We start from the raw sequence: 22,993 nt of genomic DNA on the forward strand, positions 1-22,993 counted from the left end.
AACTGTCAGTGGTCATTGACCCCCTCCACAAGGATGGTAAGTCACAAAAGGTCATTGCTAAAGAAACTGGCTGTTCACAGAGCGCTGTATCCAAGCATATTAATGGAATGTTGAGTGGAAGGAAAAAGTGTGGTAGAAAAAGGTGCAGAAGCAACAGGGATAACCACAGCCTTGAGAGGATGTGAGGCAAAGGCCATGGTCTACAACTGTAGCATTCCTTTTATCAAGCCACAATAGGGGGCGCACACCGCCCCAGCTCGTTCACGAACATCCCCGCGCGTCCGATGTCCGCCGGTCACTCGCGATCTCCCGCTAGAGAGGGAGAAAGGCAAACGGCTAATGTAAACAAAGCCGCCTGTCATTCTCCCTGGTGTAACAGCAGAGATCATACGATCCTGCTATGTAGGATCGTATGTCTCTGTGGTTACATCAAAAGCCACGCCCCTTTACAGTTAGAAGCACGCCCCTAGGGACACACTTAACCCCTTGCTCTCTAATAAAGTTAACCCATTCCCTGCCAGTGTCATTTTTACAGTAACAGTGCATATGTATAGCACTGATTACTATAGTAATGTCACTGGTACCCCCAAAAGTGTCAAAAATGTCAGTCAAGGGTCCGATCTGTTCCGCCGCAATGTCGCAGTCCCGCAAAAAAAAATCGCAGATCGCCGCCATTACTCAATAAAAATGACAAAAATCTTTCCCTTAGTTAGTAAATGCAATAACTTTTGCTCAAACCAATCAAAATATGCTTATTGCGATTTTTTTTTTTTACCAAACATGTAGCAGAAAACAAATTGTCCTAAAATGTTAAAAAATTTTGGATTTTTAAATTTTTTTTTTGGGGAATTTCATGTAAAAAAATGTGAAAAATATTGTTATTTTTTCAAAATTGTCGCTCTTTTTTTGTTTATAGCGCAAAAAGTAAAAATCGCACAGGTGATCAAATACCACCAAAAGAAAGCTATGTTTGTGGGAAAAAACAGACGTCAATTTCATTTGGGTATAATTGTCCGTTAAAGTCACGCAGTTGCCGAATCGCAAAATAGGCCCTGGTCTTTGAGCAGCCAAATCCTCTGGGGCTTAAGTGGTTAAACCTCATTTGCCACATAGTTGCCCAATGAAACAGTGCATTGAGGTCAGCTTGTAAATTGGAGACATCCTGTAAGGAAGTTATTCCACTGCAAAGCTTGGTGTCACCTGCAAAGACTGAAATGCTACTTTAAATCCCAGTCAGTGAGATTGTCAGTAGCAGAGGTTAGGACATTATTGTAGTTGCGCCTTGCGGCCAGTGGGGGTGCTCATAGCTCGGTCACGTCCTAGGGATGCAGAGGATGCTGTTAGTATAGCTGGCCTTGGCAGCCCAGTGCGCAGGCACGGTGAGCTCCGCTCATTGGGAAGGATAATAATAGGTGGTGTGTGAGCCTTCGCTGGCTCAGAGGGATGGGACCCGAACGAGGACGGATCTGCCGCTAGCAGCACGGCTCACCCGGCATAGCAGGTACTCGGGAAAGGTAAACATGGAGTGATATGATGGTAATGATTGCTAGGATGGGACTTTTTATTGTCAGATCGGGGAGACGCACATAGACATTGCCAATCACAGCAATGCAAATCCCAGCTTTGTATACAATATAATCATTGATGTGATTCCTTGGCATTGGCTGGATGTGTGATATAATATTGAGGTGGGGGGAATAGTAAAGTGCAGTGTATATAGAGGAGGAAAGTAGTTTGTATAGAGAGCAGAGTGATACACAGATGGTGTGTATGGCGTCACATGTTACGTGTTCTGGGGGAATCAATTTCAGCACCATGGAGAGCAACAGGACGCTGGTGAAGGACATGGAGGGGAAAGGACATTGCCTGCCTCCCACACTCAGCCTGTCCTTGTCCTCCACATTTATTATCACTGCTAGAAATATAGGATGCAAAGTGCACTCACCAAAAACAGCCAATCAGAATTCACCTTTCACTGCGCTCAAATCTCATTGCTTGCTACAGGATACCGCATTTCGCACAGCATCCCTCTCTGCCCACTTTTAGGGGCTCATTGACATGATCTGCATTGAGCGACGCTGATCTATGTGGATCGACAAGGGTTTTTGTTTGGCGGGTTGTGTGCGTTTACATAAAAATCCAGTAAAGTTCATATTCCCATCGCACACCTTCCTGGATATAGGCACATATATTGGGTGCTGACGTGATCACCAGCTGGACACTGGATCTATTACAGGTACATAGATATTCGCCAGCACACCGGGGATCTTGCAAAAGCAGTCCAAAAGCTTTATTGCAAAAAAAGATCACATCAAAAAACAGCGCAACGTTTCAGAGCCACGCAGGACCCCTTTACATGCCTGGCGAAGGGGTCCTGCGTGGCTCGGAAACGTTGCGCTGTTTTTTAATGTGATCTTTTTTTGCAATAAAGCTTTTGGACTGCTTTTGCAAGATCCATGGTGTGCTGGCGAATATGTATGTACCTACATAAAAATCCAGACCTGCCCTTTTTTAGGTCTCATTTACATGCATTTTTAAATGCAGTATGAATGCATAGGCAAGAAATAGGAATGTATTTCAGTGAACCTAGGTTACACCGTTGATGCATTATTTGCGTGCCGCAAATGCACGTAAGTGCAACTCAGTAGAGTGATTAAATAACACCAAATAACACACCGCAAGCACATGTAAACATACATGGGGAACCGCACACTAAACTCAGGGGTTGTGGTGTAAATGAGCCTTCAAATCACTTCACTATAGGGTGACGCAACATGCTGCAGTGCATAGACTTAAATGAAAGGTAAAATTAAAAAAAGAAAAAAGTAGGCCACCGCACAATGGACACCAGTCGGCGTTGTAGCTTGCAGGCTGGTGTGAATAAGCCCTTACTACAGAAATGGTTGAGATAAACTAAGCTGCCAGATGACAAAAAAAAAAATATTAATAATATATATATATATATATATATATATATATATATATATATATATATATATAATTTATTATTTATTTATTTTTTCTTTATTATTTTTTGTTTTTTTTATTAATATTATTTTTTTATATACATTTTTTTTATTATTATTATTATTAATTTGTTTAAATTTCTGTAGCACTTTTCTCTCTGGGGACAGAAAGCACTTGAGGAGGTGAGGCAGCCATCTTGGGTGCACTCAGTTGAGCAAGTTAAAGTGGAACTTCGCTTCCCCATTGACTATTTTTAATCCTCATGCTGATAGCATTATTAAATAGATAGTAAAGTATACCATATTTACTTGTTTTAAACTTTTTTTTATTTTTTTTACACATTTCTTTAGTTACTTCTTGGTTTTTTGCCTAGGCAAATTATGTCATACATCCCAGGAGTCTTCAGAAGTGCAGGAGGGGTTTTCTCAGCTAAACACATACTCCTGTGTGTATGCCTGAGCTAACGGCAGATGGACTCCAGGAAGTAAATGCTACATGAATCATCTGCCCTTATTCAAGATGGCCAAAGCCAGAAATGCTAGGGGGTGTTTTTCAAAGTGATTTCCTAACAAAATAAAGCATGAAGACCTTATTGGATGGGGGAGTTTGCTTTGCATGCTAAAAATGAATTACCGTATATACTCGATTATAAGCAGACCCAAATATAAGCCGAGGCACCTAATTTTACCACAAAAAAAGTGGGAAAACGTATTGACTCCAGTATAAGCCTAGGGTGGGAAATGCAGCAGCTACTTGACCTAACTGGACCAACACGAGACCCAAAACAGGGTCTGCGGGCATGGTGCAGGAGCTGCAGACATGGTACAGGGGATGCAGGGCTGTGGGCATGGTACAGGAGATGGTTCAGGCATGGCACAGGAGATGGTTCAGACATGGCACAGGAGATGGTTCAGGCATGGCACAGGAGATGGTTCAGGCATGGCACAGATGGTAAAGGCATGGCACAGATGGTACAGGCATAGTACAGGAGATGCAGGGGCTGCGGAGGAGTCTCACTTACCTTTCCGCCTTACATTTAAAAATGGCGCCGCCCGCCGCCAACACATCACTGTGCATGCGCCGTCTGCCCAGGAATAGCCGAACATGTACAGGCTTTTCTGAGCGGCGGCGGACGCATGCACACTGACCAGGGAAAAGGTAAGTGGAACCGTGACTCGAATATAAGTCGAGGGGGGCTTTTTCAGCATGAAAAAACATGCTGAAAAAGTCAGCTTATACTATAAACAGTAAATCGTGTTTTTGGTTTGTGGTGCTCAGATACAGTAAAGATCCACTTTAACCTACCAGCATTTCTTTTGAGTGTGGGAAGAATCCAGAGTACATGGAGGAAACCCACACATGTACAGGGAGAGCATGCAAACTCCATGCAGATGGTGTCCCAGTTAGGATTCCAACCTAAAAACCCTAGTGCTGCAAGTAGACATGATAACCACCAAGCCACTGATCTCAAAAAGTCTAATTTTGGACATTAGTTGGGCCCAAAATATAAACTACTATCTCAAAAGTTATCATATTCTGATAACTGTATGAGTTTAATACAAACATTTAAAAATTAATATTTAGTGAGTGTTCCTTTTTTATTTCACATGATGTAATTAATATTATTTTTGTCATTTACACGCAGATTCAACAAAGGTGACCATGATAGAGGTTGGGGCAAACTATAACAGTTACTAAAACTGGAGAGTGCAAAATCTGGTATAGTTCTGCATAGAAACCAATCCACTTCCAGGTTTTATTGAACAAGCTGAAGTTAGAAGCTGGTTGGCTACCATGCACAGCTGCACCAGTTTTAGTAAATCAACCCCACTGTCAGGGAATAGTTACTATTTTATCACATTTTTTTTTTTTATCAAGGACTGGTGTTGCTCAGTCATCCCTGACGGAGTTATAGATTTGAGATTTGAATAAATTCAAAACAGCGCTAGCATTTCATGTGAAAATTGATAAATAGTAATACGTGCAAAATATTATTGAATTTGGACAAATATATAATACAAAAAGTGATAAATCAGTCCTTAATAGTGATATATCCAATAAAGTGCTCAGGTGGAGAAATGATCATCCAAACGGTGCTCAAGTGAGTGGCCAGACCCTCTAGGTTCCCTACTCACCACAAAAATGAGTCTCAAGCGTTTGTAAGATCCTTTGGACTTTTGCGCTCTGGTTGGGGATAATCCAAGATCAGGGATGCCTTGTATGGGATCGCTCCAAAGAAGGCCTCCGTTAGTCCCGGATATAAAACAAAGAGGACCGAAATAGTGTAATATGTTTTGATAATTTATTGGCCCCAAAGCAATAAAAACATACAACTTACAGGATAAAGGTATAAGAACCGCAGTGTAAAGGAACAAAATGGTGGTGGACGCCGCTATTAGTGTGCGTTCCACTGACAATCCAGGAAGTATACCGGATGTGACGATACGTTCCAGCCGTACCGGAAGTTGCGTCAACGCGTTTCGCCCGCCTACTGGGCGTTTTCAAAGAGTTATAGATTATCCGATCACTGACTCCATTGCTGGTCCATTTGGTCTACAGAAAAGTGTGGAGCAACATATAAAGATATGTAACAAATGAAAAAAGAATTAGCAACATAATACTATCCTTTCATATACAAAGTGGGTACTGGTCACTGCAGCAAGGAGCATTGGAAAGGCAACGCATATGAAAAGAAACAAAGACTTTTCCACGCTCAGCTTACCAACCAGCCTGCGACCAACCGAATTGACCTGTCCAACAGTATGCGTTAAAAACGGGTTTAGTTGCACACATTTTCAAATACATGCGTAAGCTACAAAGCCCCAGCAAGGCACCCCATTCTCTGTGGAAATGCATGTGCTTCCATTGTTGAAAATTAGAGTTAGGTCCACAGAAAATGGGGTGCCTTGCCGGGGCTCTGTGGCTTATGCATGTATTTGCAAATGTATGCAACCAAACCTCTGTTTTTAACGCATACTGTTGGTCGCAGGCTGGTCGGTAGGTTGAGCTTGGAAATTTTTGTTTTTTTCATATACACTGCTCAAAAAAATAAAAGGATCACTTTTTAATTAGAGTATAACATCAAGTCAATTAAACTCCTATGTTATTGATCTGGTCAGTTAAGTAGCAGAGGGGGGGTGTTAATGAAGCAGGTGCACTAGATGGGCAACGATGAGATGACCCCCAAAACAGAATGGTTTTACAGGTGGAGGCCACTGCCATTTTATTCCCTACTCCTCTTTTCTGACTGTTTTTCACTAGTTTTGCATTTGGCTAGGGTCAGTGTCACTACCGGTAGCATGAGGCGATACTTGGACCCTATAGAGATTGCACAGGCAGTCCAACTCCTCTAGAATGGCACATCAATACGTGCCATTGCCAGAAGGTTTGCTGTGTCTCCCAGCACAGTCTCAAGAGCATGGAGGAAATTCCAGGAGACAGGCAGTTACTCTAGGAGAGCTGGACAGGGCCGTAGAAGGTCCTTAACCCATCAGCAGGACTGGTATCTGCTCCTGCAAGGAGGAACAGGATGAGCCCTACAAAATTACCTCCAGCAGTCCACTTGTGTGAATGTTCCTGACCAAAAAATCAGAAACAGAATTCATGAGGATGGCCTGTGGGCCCGGCGTCCCCTAGTGGGCCCTGTGCTCACTGCCCACCACTGTGGAGCTCAATTGGCATTTGCCATTTAACACCAGAATTGGCAGGTCCGCCACTGGTGCCCTGTGATTTTCACAGATGAGAGCAGGTTCACCCTGAGCACATGTGACAGACGTGAAAGGGTCTGACGGAGCCATGGAGAATGTTATGCTGCCTGTAACATCGTTCAGCATGACCAGTTTTGTGGTGGGTCAGTGATGGTCTGGGGAGCCATATCAATGGAGGGACACACAGAACTCTACAGGCTAGACAATGGCACCCTGACTGCCATTAGGTATGGAGATGAAATCCTTGGACCCATTGTCAGACCCTGCGCTGGTGCAGTGGGTCTTGGGTTCCTCCTGGTGCATGACAATGCCTTGCTTCATGTGCGGAGTGTATGCAGCCAGTTCCTGGAGGATTAAGGATTTAATACCATTGAATGGCCCCCATGCTCGCCTGACCTAAATCCAACAGAACACCTCTGAGACATTATGTTTCGGTCCATCCGACACCGCCAGGTTGCACCTCAGTCTGTTCAGGAGCTCAGTGATGCCCTGGTCCAGATCTGGGAGGAAATACCCCAGAACCCCATCCATCGTCTCATTAGGAGCATGCTCCAATGTTGTCAGGCATGCATACTTTGATTTTTGGGGTTTCTTTGAATTGAATTCAGCCCTCTAAATGTTGATAATTTTCATTTCCATCAAACCACGTGGCATCCTTTCATTCCTAACACATTACCTTGTCCATATCAGTATAGATTTCCAGCATGATATTTTTCCCTAATTGAGATCTGATGTGTTTTCAAAGTGTTCCTTTAATTTTTTTTGAGCAGTATATTAGCTGCATAAAGTTATCAGAATATGATCTTTATTAATAGAATGAAGTTAGAAATATTCTATGCCTCCTTACATCCACCAGTCATATATTATTTACCAACTCTGATTAGAGGTTTGAATCTGATTGGTGGTTGTAAGACATCACACAAAAATTCCAGGTCAAAGGACAAGTTCTCCATTGTGATAAAACTTATAGCTTGCATCCCCAGCTCCCTTTAAGCTTAACCACATACTATACAATGTGACTGTACAATCTTCTTTAGATGTACCAAAACTGTGTACTTTGAGAACCTACCTAAAAAATCCAATCAATTTGTATCCAATCAGGGAGGCCCTTGCACTATGTACTTGTTGGTGGATCTCAGGGCTTATTTACAGCTGCAGTTGGAAAGGGGAGTAAAACAGGCAGTTGAGGTAAAACAGGCAGTTGAGCCGTATTTTTAACCCCCCTCCTTAGGCTGCAAAGGCAGGCAGATGGAGTTGTACATATGCCGTGACAAAAGTTATTTCCCCAGTTGCGTTCAGCAGTTAGTACTGCCCATGTGACCCATTCAAAAGACATCACTGCAGGGGCTCGGCAACTGCATGTGGTTGCATTATGGTGGCGCTGCATTTACAGGTCACCCCTTGTCAAACTCCTCTGAAAAGCATTCCGCTGCGGATTGCTTTTCAGAGGGGCAACAAGCTGGGGCCTGTGTAATGCTAGCTTAAGGCTCATCATACATCTTAAGGTACAAGCCTTGTGCAGCAAGCAACTTTAGATTTACCAAATGTATGCACTATGAAGATCCTTCTGAACTGTCCAGTCAGTCTGTATCCAATCAGACAGACCCTTGTACTACATAGTTGTTGGTAGATCTAAAAGAGATTATACAATTAGATTGTGACGTATGTGGTGAGCTTTAGCTAAACTCATTCCTTAAAGTGATATTAAAGGCAATTATGTTATACTTACTTGCCCTGTGCAGTGTTTTTGCACAGAGTAGCCTCGATCCCCCTCTTTTCAGGTCAACTGTCGGCGCTCCTGGCCCCTCCCTCCTGCCGAGTACCCCCAGAGAAAGCAGCTTGTTATAGGGGAAACCAAGCAGGCTCACTTCCAAGCTTGGCCCCGCCCCTCTCTTTTCTCATTGGCTCACTGGCTGCGATTGACCAATGGCTCCCGCTGCTGTTTGAGCCATTGAGGAGGGAGTATGCTCAGAGAGCCGAGGCTGCACATCGCTGGATCGTGATGGGGCCTAGGTAAGTATGAGAGGAGTTGCTGCACAATATTTTTTACCTTAAAGTGGTAGTATACCCCCCTGTAATGTTTGAACCTATAGGTAAGCCTATAACAAGGCTTATCTATAGGTACTGTAAATATCTCCTAAACTTGCACTGTTTAGAAGATATTTATATTGCATGCAGCCAATGCCGTTTCTTCAGAGCCCTGTGCTGTGGCTGGCGGCTCTCGCGCGCACGCCAGTAGCACACCTGGAGTCCACAGACCCAGAAGGAAGACGGGCGAAGATGGATGTGGCCCCCAGCAGGGATAACGTGGGCTTTGTTTGCAGGTAAGTGTCACATACTAGCACATTATGCATTTACCTTCCAGGTAACAAAAAAGAAAAAATGCATAGAATTACCTTAATGCATAGAACCACTTTAAGCTGTTAGAATTCATTTATTTGGATTTTGAAAGATCTTCCTCCACACAGGGGCCAGACCTTCCCCATGCTTATTTTAAACAGAGAAGGGGAATTATTGTGGCAGGGTTCTTGGTGACAGCTTTAAAAGGAGAAAGAAAGAAGGGCAGAAAGTTAAAGGTTACAATGATTTTATTTCCCTGTATAGGCACTGGTCAGGCTGCATTGCGTGGGCACTGGTCAGGCTGCATTGGGTGGGCCCTGGTCAGGCTGCATTGGATGGGCACTGGCCAAGCTGCATTGGATGGGCACTGGTCAGGCTGCTTTGCATGGGCACTGGTCAAGCTGCTTTGCATGGGCACTGGTCAGACTGCTTTGCATGGGCACTGGTCAGGCTGCTTTGCATGGGCACAGGTCAGGCTGCTTTGCATGGGCACTGGTCAGGCTGCATAGATGGGCACTGGTCAGGCTGCATAGATGGGCACTGGTCAGGCTGCATAGATGGACACTGGTCAGGCTGCATTGCTGGGCACTGATGGGCAGCATTGTTGGGCACTGGTCAGGTGACATTGCTGGACACAGGTCAGGCTGCATAGATGGGCACTGGTAAGGCTGCATAGATGGGCACTGGTCAGGCTGCATAGATGGGCACTGGTCAGGCTGCATAGATGGACACTGGTCAGGCTGCATTGCTGGGCACTGATGGGCAGCATTGTTGGGCACTGGTCAGGTGACATTGCTGGACACAGGTCAGGCTGCATAGATGGGCACTGGTAAGGCTGCATGAATGGGCACTGGTAAGGTTGCGTGAATGGGCACTTGTAAGGCCGCATTGGATGGCCACTCGTGAGGCTGCATTGGGTGGCCACTGGTAAGGCTGCATTGCTGGATGCTGGTGAGGCTGCATAGATGGACACTGGGGAGGCTGCATTGCTGGGCACTGGGGAGGCTGCATTGGATGGGCAATGGTGAGGCTGCAAAGCTGAGCCCTGCATTCTTTATGTAGCGCTCTCCTGAGCCCTGCATTCTTTACGTAGTGCACCCCTGAGCCCTGCATTCTTTATGTAGTGCATTCCTTAGCCCTGCCTTCTTTATGTAACACACTCCATAATTCTGCACTCTGTAAGTAGTGCACTCCTAAACTCTGCACTCCGTTTTTTCTCTATCTTATCTTCATAAAATTTGGTAGTCATATCTCAAAGAATGGTAATGGGTGAAATGTGAGAAATAACGTATATATCATACAATCATTCTATAAATACATACCACATACACTGCATAAATCATTTGAGGAAAATATGCTTATAAAATAGTTTACCATTTGCCAATTAAAAAAAAAAAAAAAAAAATATATATATATATATATATATATATATATATATATATATATATATATATATATATATGGTTTATATATATATATATATATATATATATATATATATATATGGTTTATATATATATATATATATGTATATATATATGTGTATATATATATATATATGTCCTGGATTTCATTTTAAAAATCTGGTCACCTTATGTTGTGTACTTTTACTATATATATATATATATATATATAATAAAACAGCAGTCATACCTTTTTATAAAGAGATGTGAAGTAGATTTACAAATGTGTATACATCTGACTGAGCATCTAAATGTAAAGTAAGAAATGCATGTCTTCTATGGCTATGGCATCTGGAAATCAGATTATAGCACATACATTTCCATTCCCACTATGTCTGCTTGTCTGGAATAACTATAAATAGCATTCATTGTCAGGCGTATGTATTTTTCAATGGAAGCACGTTTTTAAATAAGGATTTTCCAATGAGAAACAATACACAAATGAAGTTCTGATGGTAACATTTGTATGCAGATGTCACAATGCGATTTCCCATCACAGAGCATTATTGTAGTGGAAATGTGCTCTGGCACTTGTCATTTTTTAGAAGTAATACTGACTTCTGTGCTAACCTTATTTGCTTGCTTTAATGTCTGTGCTTATTAGCGTTCCCAGCTTACAGCTCCTAGTTGCTATGGAGCAGAATGATGTGTTCTGAACCTATATAGAGAGGTGTATGACTGGATGTTGGGGGAGGAGTGACATAAATGTTAGCTTTCCACCCACCACTTCCTCTTGGCAGATCTGCTTTTGACTGACTCTGTCTACTTCTCTCCTTTTCATCCTCTCCTCTCCATCTTTTTCTTTAGCTGTTATTTTTGTGTACATATTTTGTACGTCTAGCAATCTACATTTTGTAATTTTCTTTATAGTTTTTTAAACAATACGCATCTTTAGGATGTCAGTCATAAATAATTAGCCATAATTAATAAATATATATATATATATATATAGTATTTCACAAAAGTGAGTACACCCCTCACATTTTTGTAAATATTTTATTATATCTTTTCACGTGACAACACTGAAGAAATGCTACAATGTAAAGTAATGAGTGTACAGCTTGTATAACAGTGTATATTTGCTGTCCCCTCAAAATAACTCAACACACAGCCATTAACCACTTAAGCCCCGGAAGATTTTACCCCCTTCCTGACCAGGGCCTATTTTGCGATTCGGCGCTGCGTGACTTTAACGGACAATTGCGCGGTCATGCGACGCTGTACCTAAACGAATTTGACGTTCTTTTTTTCCCACAAACAGAGCTTTCTTTTGGTGGTATTTGATCACCTGTGCGATTTTTTGATCATGCGCTATAAACAAAAAAAGAGCGTAAATTTTGCAAAAATAGCAATATTTTTCACATTTTTTTATATGAAATTCCCCCCAAAAAAATGTAAAAATCAAAATTTTTTAACATTTTCGGCCAATTTGTTTTATGCTTCATATGTTTGGTAAAAAAAATCGCAAAAAGCGTATTTTGATTGTTTTGCGCAAAAGTTATCGCGTTTACTAACAAAGGGAAAGATTTTTGTAATTTTTGTTGGTTTTTTTTAACGCGTAATGGCGGCGATCTGCGATTTTTTTTTTTTTGCGGGACTGCGACATTGGGGCGGACAGATCGGACCCTTGACTGACATTTTTGACACTTTTGGGGTTACCAGTGACATTTCTACAGTAATCAGTGCTATACATATGCACTGTTACTGTAAAATTACACTGGCAGTGAAGGGGTTAACTTTTTGAGAGGGAGGGGCTGTGTGTGTCCCTAGGGGCGTGATTCTAACTGTGATTGGCTGTGGCTTGGGCTGTAGGAACAATGATCAACGGTCCTACATAGTAGAACCGTGTGATCACTGTTTCTACACAGGGGAGAATGACAGGCGGCTTTGTTTACATCAGCCGCCTGACTTTCTCCCTCTGCAGCGACGATCGCCGAGTGACCGCCGGTCACACGTGCGGGGGGGTCTGTGCCCGCTCGGGAGCGCGCCCCCGGCGGCGCGCGCTCTCTCCCCAGAGCCTCAAAGGCTAGCGACGTAGATCTACGTCACTCTGCCTGTGATGGGCTAACTGCCGCAGTAAATATACTGTGCGCAGTCGGCAAGTGGTTAATGTCTAAACCGCTAGCAACAAAAGTGAGTACACCCCTAAGTGAAAATGTCTTAATTAGCCATTTTCCCTCCCTGTGACTCGTTAGTATTACAAGGTCTCAGGTGTGAATGGGGAGTAGGTGTGTTTAATTTGGTGTTATCCCTCTCAATCTCTCATACTGGTCACTGGAAGTTCAACATGGCACCTCATGGCAAAGAACTGAGGATCTGAAAAAAAGAATTTTTGGTCTACATAAAGATGGCCTAGGCTATAAGAAGATTGCCAAGACCCTGAAACTGAGCTGCAGCAAGGTGCCACACAGTAGTTTAACAGGACAGATTCCACTCTGTACAGGCCTCGCCATGGTCGACCAAAGAAGTTGAATGCACATGCTCAGCGTCATATCCAGAGGTTGTCTTTGTGAAATATATGTATGAGTGCTGCCAGCATTGCTGCAGAGGTTGAAGGGGTGGGGGGTCAGCTTGTCAGTGCTCAGACCATACGCCGCACACTGCATCAAATTGGTCTGCATGGCTGTCATCCCAGAAGGAAGTCTCTTCTAAAGATGATGCACAAGAAAGCCTGCAAACAGTTTTCTGAAGACAAGCAGACTAAGGATATGGATTACTGGAACCATGTCCTGTGGTCTGATGACACCAAGTCAAAACTTATTTGGTTTATATGGTTCAGATGGTGTCATGCGTGTGTGGTGGCAACCAGGGGAGGAGTACAAAGACAAGTGTGTCTTGCCTTCAGTCAAGCATGGTGGTGGAGAGTCATGGTCTGGGGGTGCATGAGTGATGCTGGCACTGGGGAGCTACAGTTCATTGAGGGAACCATGAATGCCAACATGTACTGTGACATACTCAAGCAGAGCATGAACACCTCCCTTCGGAGACTGGGCCGTAGGGTAGTATTCCACCATAACGACCCCAAACACACCTCCAAGACAACCACTGCCTTGCTACAGAAGCTGAGGGTAAAGGTAATGGACTGGCCAAGCATGTCTCCAGACCTAAACCCTATTGAGCATCTGTGGGGCATCCTCAAATGGAAGGTGGAAGAGCGCAAGATCTCTAACATCCACCAGCTCTGTGATGTCGTCATGGAGGAGTGGAAGAGGATTCCAGTGGCAACCTGTGAAGCTCTGGTGAACTCCATACCCAAGAGGGTTAAGGCAGTGCTGGAAAATAATTGTGGCCACACAATATATTGAGGGCCTTGGGCCCAATTTGGACATTTTGACTTAGGGGTGTACTCACTTTTGTTACCAGCGGTTTAGACATTAACGACACCTGCATGCCATTTTTTAAATTTGTTTAGATTTTGCTGTCAGCAGGGATTCCAGGGATGACTCATTGTTGTTAGGATGCCGGCGGGTGCCAGTTCCTCAACAACCGATGACTCATCCTTGCTTCTGACAGCAGGGATGAGTCACTGGTTTTTAGGATGTTCGCAGGTGCTGTCTCCTAACAACCAATAACTAATCTCTGCTAGCTGACAACAGGGACTAGTTGCAGTAAACAGAATATATCAAAATGTACTGTACATCAAGTCGCACTGCAGCTGCAGTAGAAAATTATAATGTACCGTAAATTGGATCAAAATCGCACTGCACCAGTGTTAACCTAGCCTAAAGATCCATCTGCTGACAGGAGCTTCAGAAGTGAAAATATTTAAAGTGGAGCTCCACCCTAAAATTTTACTTTGGTCCATCTTCTTGCCCCGGGTCACCTGTAAAACAAATGAAAACTCGCAATTTTTTTTATTTTTTTTCACTTACCTTGTTTTAGAAGAACATATACTTACCTTACTTCCTCTTCCTCCCTCGGCGGCCACGGCCCGTCGTCACTTCCTGGCTTGCAATGATTCCTGTGAGCTGAACGTCATCGCTCCCAGGAATCAATGCGCCTGCACCGGCCCCGACGTCAGTTCCGGTGCAGGCGCGTCATACCTTGCTAACAGCTTCTGGGCATGCCCAAAAGCTGTGCAGGGATGACGCCGCAGCCCCGGAAGTGACGGCAGGGTCGGTGCAGTGCATCGTGGGACCGAAGAGGACGGAAGAGGACGCAGAAGAGGATCGCGCTGGCTTCAGCTGCCCACACCTGAGATGGCAGCGCTGGACAAAACATTTTTAAGGTAAGTATTTATTTCTTCTTGCAGGACAGTGCGACCCGGGACAGTTCAGAGGCTATCCATTGTGGAATGCACTAGCCCTGAGTGTCCCGGGGGTATTTTTATGTATTTGTTTTTGTTTTAGGTGGAACTCCGCTTTAAAGGAGATGTACAGCCAAAACTTATTTGGCTGTACATCTCCTATGGATCACAGGAGTGCAGTTTGTTCTGCACTCCTGTGACCCGTTTTCAGCAGAGAGCAGAATTCAGCCCGCTCTCTGCTAACATCACAGAAGTCGTTCCAGTTATCACGACCACGGAGTCGGGATCCGCCAGGTGCCTGGACCAACACTCGGCTCAGCCTCTGAGAGCCTGAGCCAGCGGCTCCCTGACCCTCCACAGCCCAGTGCTCCAATGAGTGAGGAGGGGGCAGAGCAGAGAGCTGTGACTGACAGTCAGCAGTTCTCTGCTCGTGGAGCTGTCAGAACCGAGCAATCAGCTGCGTTTGATTGCTCAGTTCTCAGTGTAGAGGCGCCAGGGGACAAATGTAGCACCGGTCCGATGCTGTATCCACCTAGGTAAGTATAAATGGGGTAAAAAAAATAAAAATCCCATACATCTCCTTTAAAAGTGAGTCAGATCCACGGTTGTTTGCCAGGTTTTCTCTCCAAAAGTACAGGGCCTACCCGAGCTGAAGAATACTGACAGATCTAGCCAGTGACCGATGATAAGAAAATCCCTACCTGGAGACAGCAAACAAGGAGTAGCCTGAAACGGAAAAAAAAAGTGCCCGAATCTGCCCAATACAAAATCCCTAGTCACCACCTTAGGTGCCGGAGTTTCGCAATCCCATGGGGCTACTTTGTGATTCTTGTGGTCCTACCATTCTTACACATGCTCAGCACCACTTGTGGTGGCCTCCCAGAGCGATGTTTTGTTTGTACCAAAACTTGATAAATGAGAAACAGATGCAGTTCATTGTGTCACAGTGTTAAAGAGATGGTGGTGCTTCTAAATACTCCTTCAAGACTTGATTTAAAAAGGGCTACTTTAGTCCCACAGGGTCTCTCAGAGGAGTCATTGCTAAACTAAGAGTATCAGAAAAATTAATTCAGTTGTGTATTCTAATCTTAGAATCTATACAGGTATTAAGTTCTATTAGCATTTGTAATATTTAGATACAAATATAATATGGGTAAGTATGATGGCAAATTGGAACAAGAGCAGGGTTGTTTCAAAGCTGTCTGTGTCCCCTTCACTGTTCATTTTGAGTTGAGATCTGTTTGGGATCTTCAGTCTAGTCAGGTGCCTTTAGAAACATTAGAGGAGAAGAACTTTGCTTGGAACTGTTAACCTAAGTTCACACCTATGCGTGTTTTAGTGCGTTTAACAGTTTGCAGAAACGCACTACAGTCCATTTAACATGGTTTCAAATGGTACACATTTTACATCTATGCGTTTTGTAGCTGGTGCATTTTTAGGGTTTTGTGTGTAATAGACTTCAATGGAATCACGCCAGAAATGCAAGTGTTGTGTTTGTGATGTGATTTTTTCATGTGTTTTTATTTTTCCCCTTCAAACACTGTATATAGCTGGTTGTTAAAGAGCGGGTCGAGAAGCCTGCTGCCGCGTCCTTAACAACTGATGAGTGATCAGATGTCAGCAGGATTACCCGCTGATTGTAAAAAAAATTGTGAAACGAAAAAAAATGGCATGCCCCCTCCCCCATCCCCTGGTATGGATTTGGAGGTAACATCTCCACTCCAAAGTTTAAAAAAAAAAATGGTGTGGAGTCCTCCCAAAATCCATACCAAGCCCTTATCCAAGCATGCAGGTCAGAAAAAGTAGGGGCTGAGCAAGCATCCCCCCCTGTTTATGGAGACGAGGGCCTCTTCCTGACAACCCTGGATGGTGGTTGTGGGGGTCTGCAGGCAGGGGGCTTTTCAGAATCTAGAAGCCCACTTTAACATCATGTCTTCTTCCCACGGTTTTCTCTCCTGTGTTTCTTCTCCCTCTTCTCTCTCCAGTGGTTTCTTCTTCCTCCAGTCTTCTCCCTCTAGTGTTTCTTCTCCCTCTTCTCTCTCCAGTGGTTTCTTCTTCCTCCAGTCTTCTCCCTCTAGTGTTTCTTCTCCCTCTGCTCTCTCCAGTGGTTTCTTTTCCCTCCGGTGTTTCTCTCCATCTTGTCATCTTCATCTGCTAAAATTGAAAAACACAATCTTCCTCCAACGCTGGCTGCGTCAGTTGTGTCGGCTCCCGCTGTCTGCTACTTCTTATATAGCCATGGAGCGTGGCCAGGGTTGTCAGGAAGAGGCCCTTGTCCCCATCAACAGGGTGACAAGGGGCTTTGCCCCAAAGTAGCCCCCCCCCCCCATGTTGAAGGCATGTGGCCTGGTATGGTCCAGGAGGGGGGGGGGCTCGCCTGTCCCCTCCCTTTCCTGACCTGTGTGTCCAAGTAAGAGTCTGGTATGTATTTTTGGGGGGATCCCATGCCATTTTATTTTTGTTTTATTTGGCATGGGGGTGTCCCCTATAAATCCATACCACTATATATATATATATATATAGTGTTTACAGTGTATTTAAAGAGAAAAAAAACTGTAAAATGCATGAAAACTGCAGGCAAAAACGCATAAAAAACAAGGGTTAAAAAATGCAAAACGCACCGCAACAGGGGAAAGCATATAGGCAATGCTTGGCAGATGTATCAAGGGCTCCACCTATCTCTCAAGACTTAACTTTCAGTTACAACCATTACATTGGACTTTGCACTGGAGTTTCTTTGAAAGATGGGATTTTTAAAAAAATAGCAAGTAGGAGGGTAGTAAATAGGCAAGAGTTCCAAATTAGCTTTGACTCGAAGGATCCCTTTTCTTAAAGGAATTGTAAAGGCAGAAGGATTTTTATTATAATGCATTCTATGCAATAAGATAAAAAAACCTGTGTGCAGCAGCCCCCCTAATACTTGCCTGGACCCATCTTTATTCAGCGATGTTGAAGGAGTGTCTCAGCTGTCCGGACTCCCCTGTTCTTTGGCTAAGACAGCAGCGTGGCGCGATTGGCTCCCGCTGCTGTCAATTAAAGTCAGTCAGCAAATCAAGAAAGAGAGGGGGCGGGACCAGGTCGCGGCTCCATGTCTGAATGGACACAGGAAGCTGTGGCTCGGCTCAGGTGCCCCCACAGCAAGGGTGATTGTAATTTTTTATTTCTGCCTCTAAACACCCCAATGCTTTAGCCTATGTGTGTTTGCAGATATAGGCGTCTACAATATATATGTAAAGCGCTGCATAAGTTGAAGGCACTATATAGGTACCTGTAATAATACAGGCGTTTAGAGGCAGAAAAAAATCCCAGTGTGAGTGCATTCAGGAGAGGAGTGATTTGCTGCAAAAAAAGCCAGAGTTGCCTAAACACGTGTAAATGTGGCCAAAGGCCAAGTGCTAGGCGTGTTTAGTGCAATTTATTCAGTCAATTCATTCCAGTGGCCAGAATGTAATGAATAAACGCCCAGATGCTTTACATGCCTAAACGTATTCCGCAAAATGCGGCTTTAAGGCACTTTTTTAATGCTGAGGAGGCGTCGCATTGCTTCCTCACCGCCTGTCAGTAGCCTTTTGAGCACATTCTGAACACAGGTGGAGCTTCGGAGGCAAGAGAGATTTGGATGCATTTTTAAATCTACCCTGAGAGTATTTTAAAAAGTGAAAGGAGTTGTAAAGTCTCAAGGTTTTTCACTTTAATGCATTAAGATGAAAAACCTTCTTGGTTGCAGCTGCCCCCCAGCCCCCCCCCCTTTACTCTTACTTTAACCCCAACATTCCAGCAATGAGCACATGCCCAGCAGCTCCAGCCTCTGTCTCGGGTCCTCATTGGATAGAAGCGGGAGCCAATGGCAATCAAATCCAGTGACACGAAAGCGGGGGGCGGGGCTGAGTCCTACTGGCTGTGTCAATGGATACAGCAGCAGGACTCGGGAGCGCTCTGCATGGGTGCCCCCATGGAAAGCAGCTCTTTGTGGGGGCACCGGATGAAGAGGAGGAACCAGAAGCACCCCAGAAGAGGAGGATCGGGGCTGCTCTGTGCAAAACCCTTGCACAGAGCAGGTAAGTATAAAATGTTTGTTATTTGAAAAAAAACAAAAACTTTACAATCTTTTTAAGTTTATGTTTTTAAACAACTAATATGTTTGTGGTTTTGGAAGTAACTTGTAAAGATACAGTGTTGTGCATTGCACATCAGATTCCCCGTAGAAGCACAGTGAATACATTGTAATGTTTAGCTAGGGTTGCAATGACAGAAATAATATCACTTTCACATCAGAGTTACTGTTCTACTTTTTCTTGTAGTATGTGTAATTAATTATAGTGAGGCCCACGCTATTTTAAAGGCAGCTGACTGTGTAGAACAGCATGTGCAGCTGTGTTTCACATAAAATGAGCTACACAACATTTTAATCTTCACACCTGCAAAAAATAAAAGTTGCAATGCATATCAATTAAAAATAGTCTCTTTACTAATTGCATGGTGTGCTCAGAAGCAGGCCAAATAAATTTGTCTTGACATGCAGCTGTTTGCCTTTGATATCATTTTGACTCTAACCATATACTGTGTATCATTTATAAAATTGCTCACCAGTTAAAGAGCCACTCTACACACAATGAAAATGTGCAGGAAAAGGATAGGATTCAATCTCCTCCAACGGGTTTTCTCTGCTGTCCAAGACCTCAGTAGGAGGCTTCCCCTCCCTTCCAGCATAGGCATGGTGTACACTAAGCTTTGTGAGTTTTTGTTATATATTCAAATGGAGATTCCACTATATGATGTTTGATGCAGTATTTCTGGTACTGGGATGCTGGCAAAGGGTGCTTTTGGTACAGAATTGCTTACCGTTGATGCAGAAGCTCCCATTGCCCGATACAGTATGTAGCAGAATATGACTAACCTGGAACTTGTGTGACTCACTCTGTCCTTTATGCATGTTACAGGTCAGTGTCTCAAAATAATTATAGTATGGCAAAGGAAGCCAGGCAATTAGCATTTGTCAAAGGAGGTTGTGCTGGCAGTACCTGTATCTCTGGCAGCACCAGAACGATCAGGTTTTCTTTAAGTGTTACAGTTATAGAAAAAGTGCCTATGTGGATATCTAATTAATGGTTTAAATGTATTGATTCACAATTTTGTGATCTTATATGGAAAAAGAAACAGGCCGTATTAGTTTGAGTACCCTGCAATATGGTAAGGATAGGGGAGGCTGGTGGTTCCACACGCCAAGGTGTATTTTCTGGCATCTCAGTTGCAGCAATTCACAGGAAGGCGGCTTGGGGACACTACAGATTCTATAGCTCAATTGGTGTCTTTATCTAACCCTACATTAACAGCTGTTTCCCATCTGGAGATAGATCTCTCCAGTATTCCCCCTTCTCCATCGGTGGGTCTGCTCAGGGAAGTCTGGCAGGCAGCTAAGGATGCATTGTCCATTACCGGTCTATGTAGTCTACTCCTCTGTGGAATAATCCTAATTATCCTGAATTATGCAAATTGCAAGGATTTTCTTCATGGAGGCAGCAAAGGGGTTTGGTTCTTTCATGAATTATATGCCGGTAGTTCCCTAAAGGCGTATGATCACCTGTGTGCAGAGTTTTCATTAACACATAAACAATTCTATCAATATCTCCAACTCAGGCATGTGCTGCAGACCCAAAAGCTAACGCTTGCTTTGACTATATCGAGCTCCTGGCTACTGCAGGAGGTTTTTCAAGCTACCACTCACAGGGGCCTGATATCATGAGTTTACTCTGTATTGTTATCTTCCATTCAGCACTCTGCCTAGCTAAAATGTAGAGCCCATTGGATTACTGATATTGGAGATATAGATGGCGATCAATGAGATATGGCCCTGGAGTCGCTCCCTGCTGTATCTATATCTGTTTCACATAAACTTTCGCAACTATTCATCCTGCACAGAGCTTATCACACACCTGATAAACTATTTGACTGGGGCCGGAGAGACTCTTTTATTTCCAAAATGCACAGTGTTTAGAGGGGACTTTGTACACATGATCTGGCGTTGCCCGAAACTTACCGTACACGATATTGGGCAGAGGTTATACAGGATATTTCTAATCTAGTTCAAACACCTATACCGCTCACCCCACTGGTGTGCCTATTAGGCACAATTGATGCTGAAATGTATCCAAAAGGTATTTATATCATGGTAACCAGACTATTGTACCTAGCTGGAAAGCTAATTGCCCTATTTTGGGTGGCATCTACAGTGCCTACCAAGACACAGATGGTTCCTTATGTTAACTCCTTTTTATTTCGAGAATAGCTAGCTTATCACCATCGAACTGCATTAAAGTTCAACCTCATTTGGCAGACTTGGCTAGATAACCCTAGTTTTCCCCTCCACAGTAAGTGATGGATAGACTGTTACAACTTTGAACCCACCAGGAGTTTTAACGGTTGGGAATTTCTTTGTTTTATATCTGAGAGTATAAAATATACCATTCTGTACAAGTGTCCATCAACAAGCTTTGGTTGTTTTGTTTGTATTTTCTTTTTTGCTTCTTAAAAAAAATCTTTATATAAGCTAAACATAATTGATTAATAACTACAACCATTGACCAGTCCTAGATCCGGTATCATAATATTGACAAACCCCCATCCTTTAAGATAAAGGGTATCACTATATGTCCCATTTAAAATACTAAGCAAGTAAGGGGTTAATACTGACTCTAGTATATTGGAGTGATTGTTGGGATACCAGGGAACTGAACATACTTCCTGTGTGGGAGGTTCGGTGTTAGGATGTGGATGGTCACTGGCGCGGTCTGCCTGTATAAAATCCAGTTTGACGGTTGCGATCACATGACCCCTGATGACGTTGGCGACGCGTTGACGAAATGCGCCGGGATGTGGGACCACAACTACGCTATTTTCGGTTTCTTGTGGAACACGGAAGCGGTATCCCCTGCATGAAACCGCGAGCTTTCATTGTATATTGGCGAGTTTTGAAGATCATTGTAGTAAGTGGAATTCTTTGTTTTCATTAAACATGTGTTGTGATACTACGCCGTGAAACTTCTTCTTTTGTCTCTCTAATATATCCTGGCTCATATGGATTAAAAATACTGGCCGATTTGTACAATACCATATGGGAGAGTGATCTCAGGAAGTCACCAGCCGTATATATATTTATGCCTTATGATGATGTCTTAGCAATGAAAAGGCTGCCTTGTCTAAGCTACTGAATTGTTACATAGTTACATAGTAGGTGAGGTTGAATAAAGACAATAGTCCATCCAGTTCAACCTGTGTAAGTGTGTGTGGACGAATTCATTTCTCATACCCCTGAATGTTTCGATCCTTGAGATGTACGTCCAAGAGTCTTTTAAAAATAGCCATACTCCCCACAGTTACTACCATTTGTGGCACGGAATTCCCCAGTCTTGTAGCCCTTACAGTAAAGAACCCCCTGCGTAGCCTGTGGTTAAATCTCTTCTCTTCTAAACGCATTGTATGACCTCCTGTCCTCATGCATTCCTTGCGACTGAATAGTTATTTTTCTATGCTCTGATCACTGTTGAGGTATTTGTAAATCACTATCATGTCCCCTCTCACGCATCTCTTCTCCAGGGAGAATAAATCTAGTGCTTCTAAACGCTCTTCATAATTAAGTTCCTCTAATCCCCTAATAAGTTTTGTTGCCCTTCTCTGTACTCTGTCAAGCTCCAATACATCCCTTCTGAGGAATGGCGACCAGAACTGGACAGAATACTCCAGGTGTGGTCGGACCAGAGTTTTATAAAGTGGTAGGATTATAGTTTTATCTCTGGAATACATCCCCTTCCTTATGCAAGCCAAAATTCTGCCAGCTTTGGCAGCTGCAGCTTGTCATTGCATGCTATTGCCTAATCTATCTTCCACTAAGACTCCCAGATCTTTCTCCATTTTTGATACCCCCAGAGGTTACCCCCCTAGCTTGTATATTTCTTTTATGTTATTGGTCCCTAAGTGCAGTACCTTGCACTTATCCACATTAAACCTCATTTGCCATGTAGTTGCCCACTCTGGTTTTTTGTTCAGGTCATTCTGCAAGATTTCTGCCTCACGATGTGAAGTTATTGCCCTGCTCAATTTTCTGCCATCTGCAAAAACTGAGATCGAGCTACTGATCCCGTCCTCAATGCTACTTATGAATAAATTGAACAAAATTGGTCCCAGAACTGAGCCTTGGGGGACCCCACTTACCACCCCAGACCAGTCCGAGTATGCATTCTTTATTACCACCCTTTCGACACGCCCCTTTAACC

At 43.5% G+C, this 22,993-nt stretch overlaps 1 protein-coding gene across 2 annotated transcripts in view; it reads left to right on the forward strand.

Moving 5' to 3' along the window:
• The first annotated feature begins 1,354 nt into the window (after positions 1-1,354).
• Positions 1,355-22,993, forward strand: part of NRSN1 (neurensin 1) — a 43,530-nt gene continuing 21,891 nt past the window's right edge. The window contains exon 1 of one of the 2 annotated variants that reach the window (XM_082259131.1): positions 1,355-1,514. The gene's annotated coding sequence lies outside the window, so the exon portion shown is untranslated. The remainder of the gene's footprint in view (positions 1,515-22,993) is intronic. The other variant, XM_082259132.1, reaches the window with a different exon arrangement.

The sequence above is a fragment of the Pelophylax lessonae genome, assembly GCF_965119305.1.
Source record: "Pelophylax lessonae genome assembly, chromosome: 5".
In the NCBI taxonomy this organism is placed as follows: Eukaryota; Metazoa; Chordata; class Amphibia; order Anura; family Ranidae; genus Pelophylax; species Pelophylax lessonae.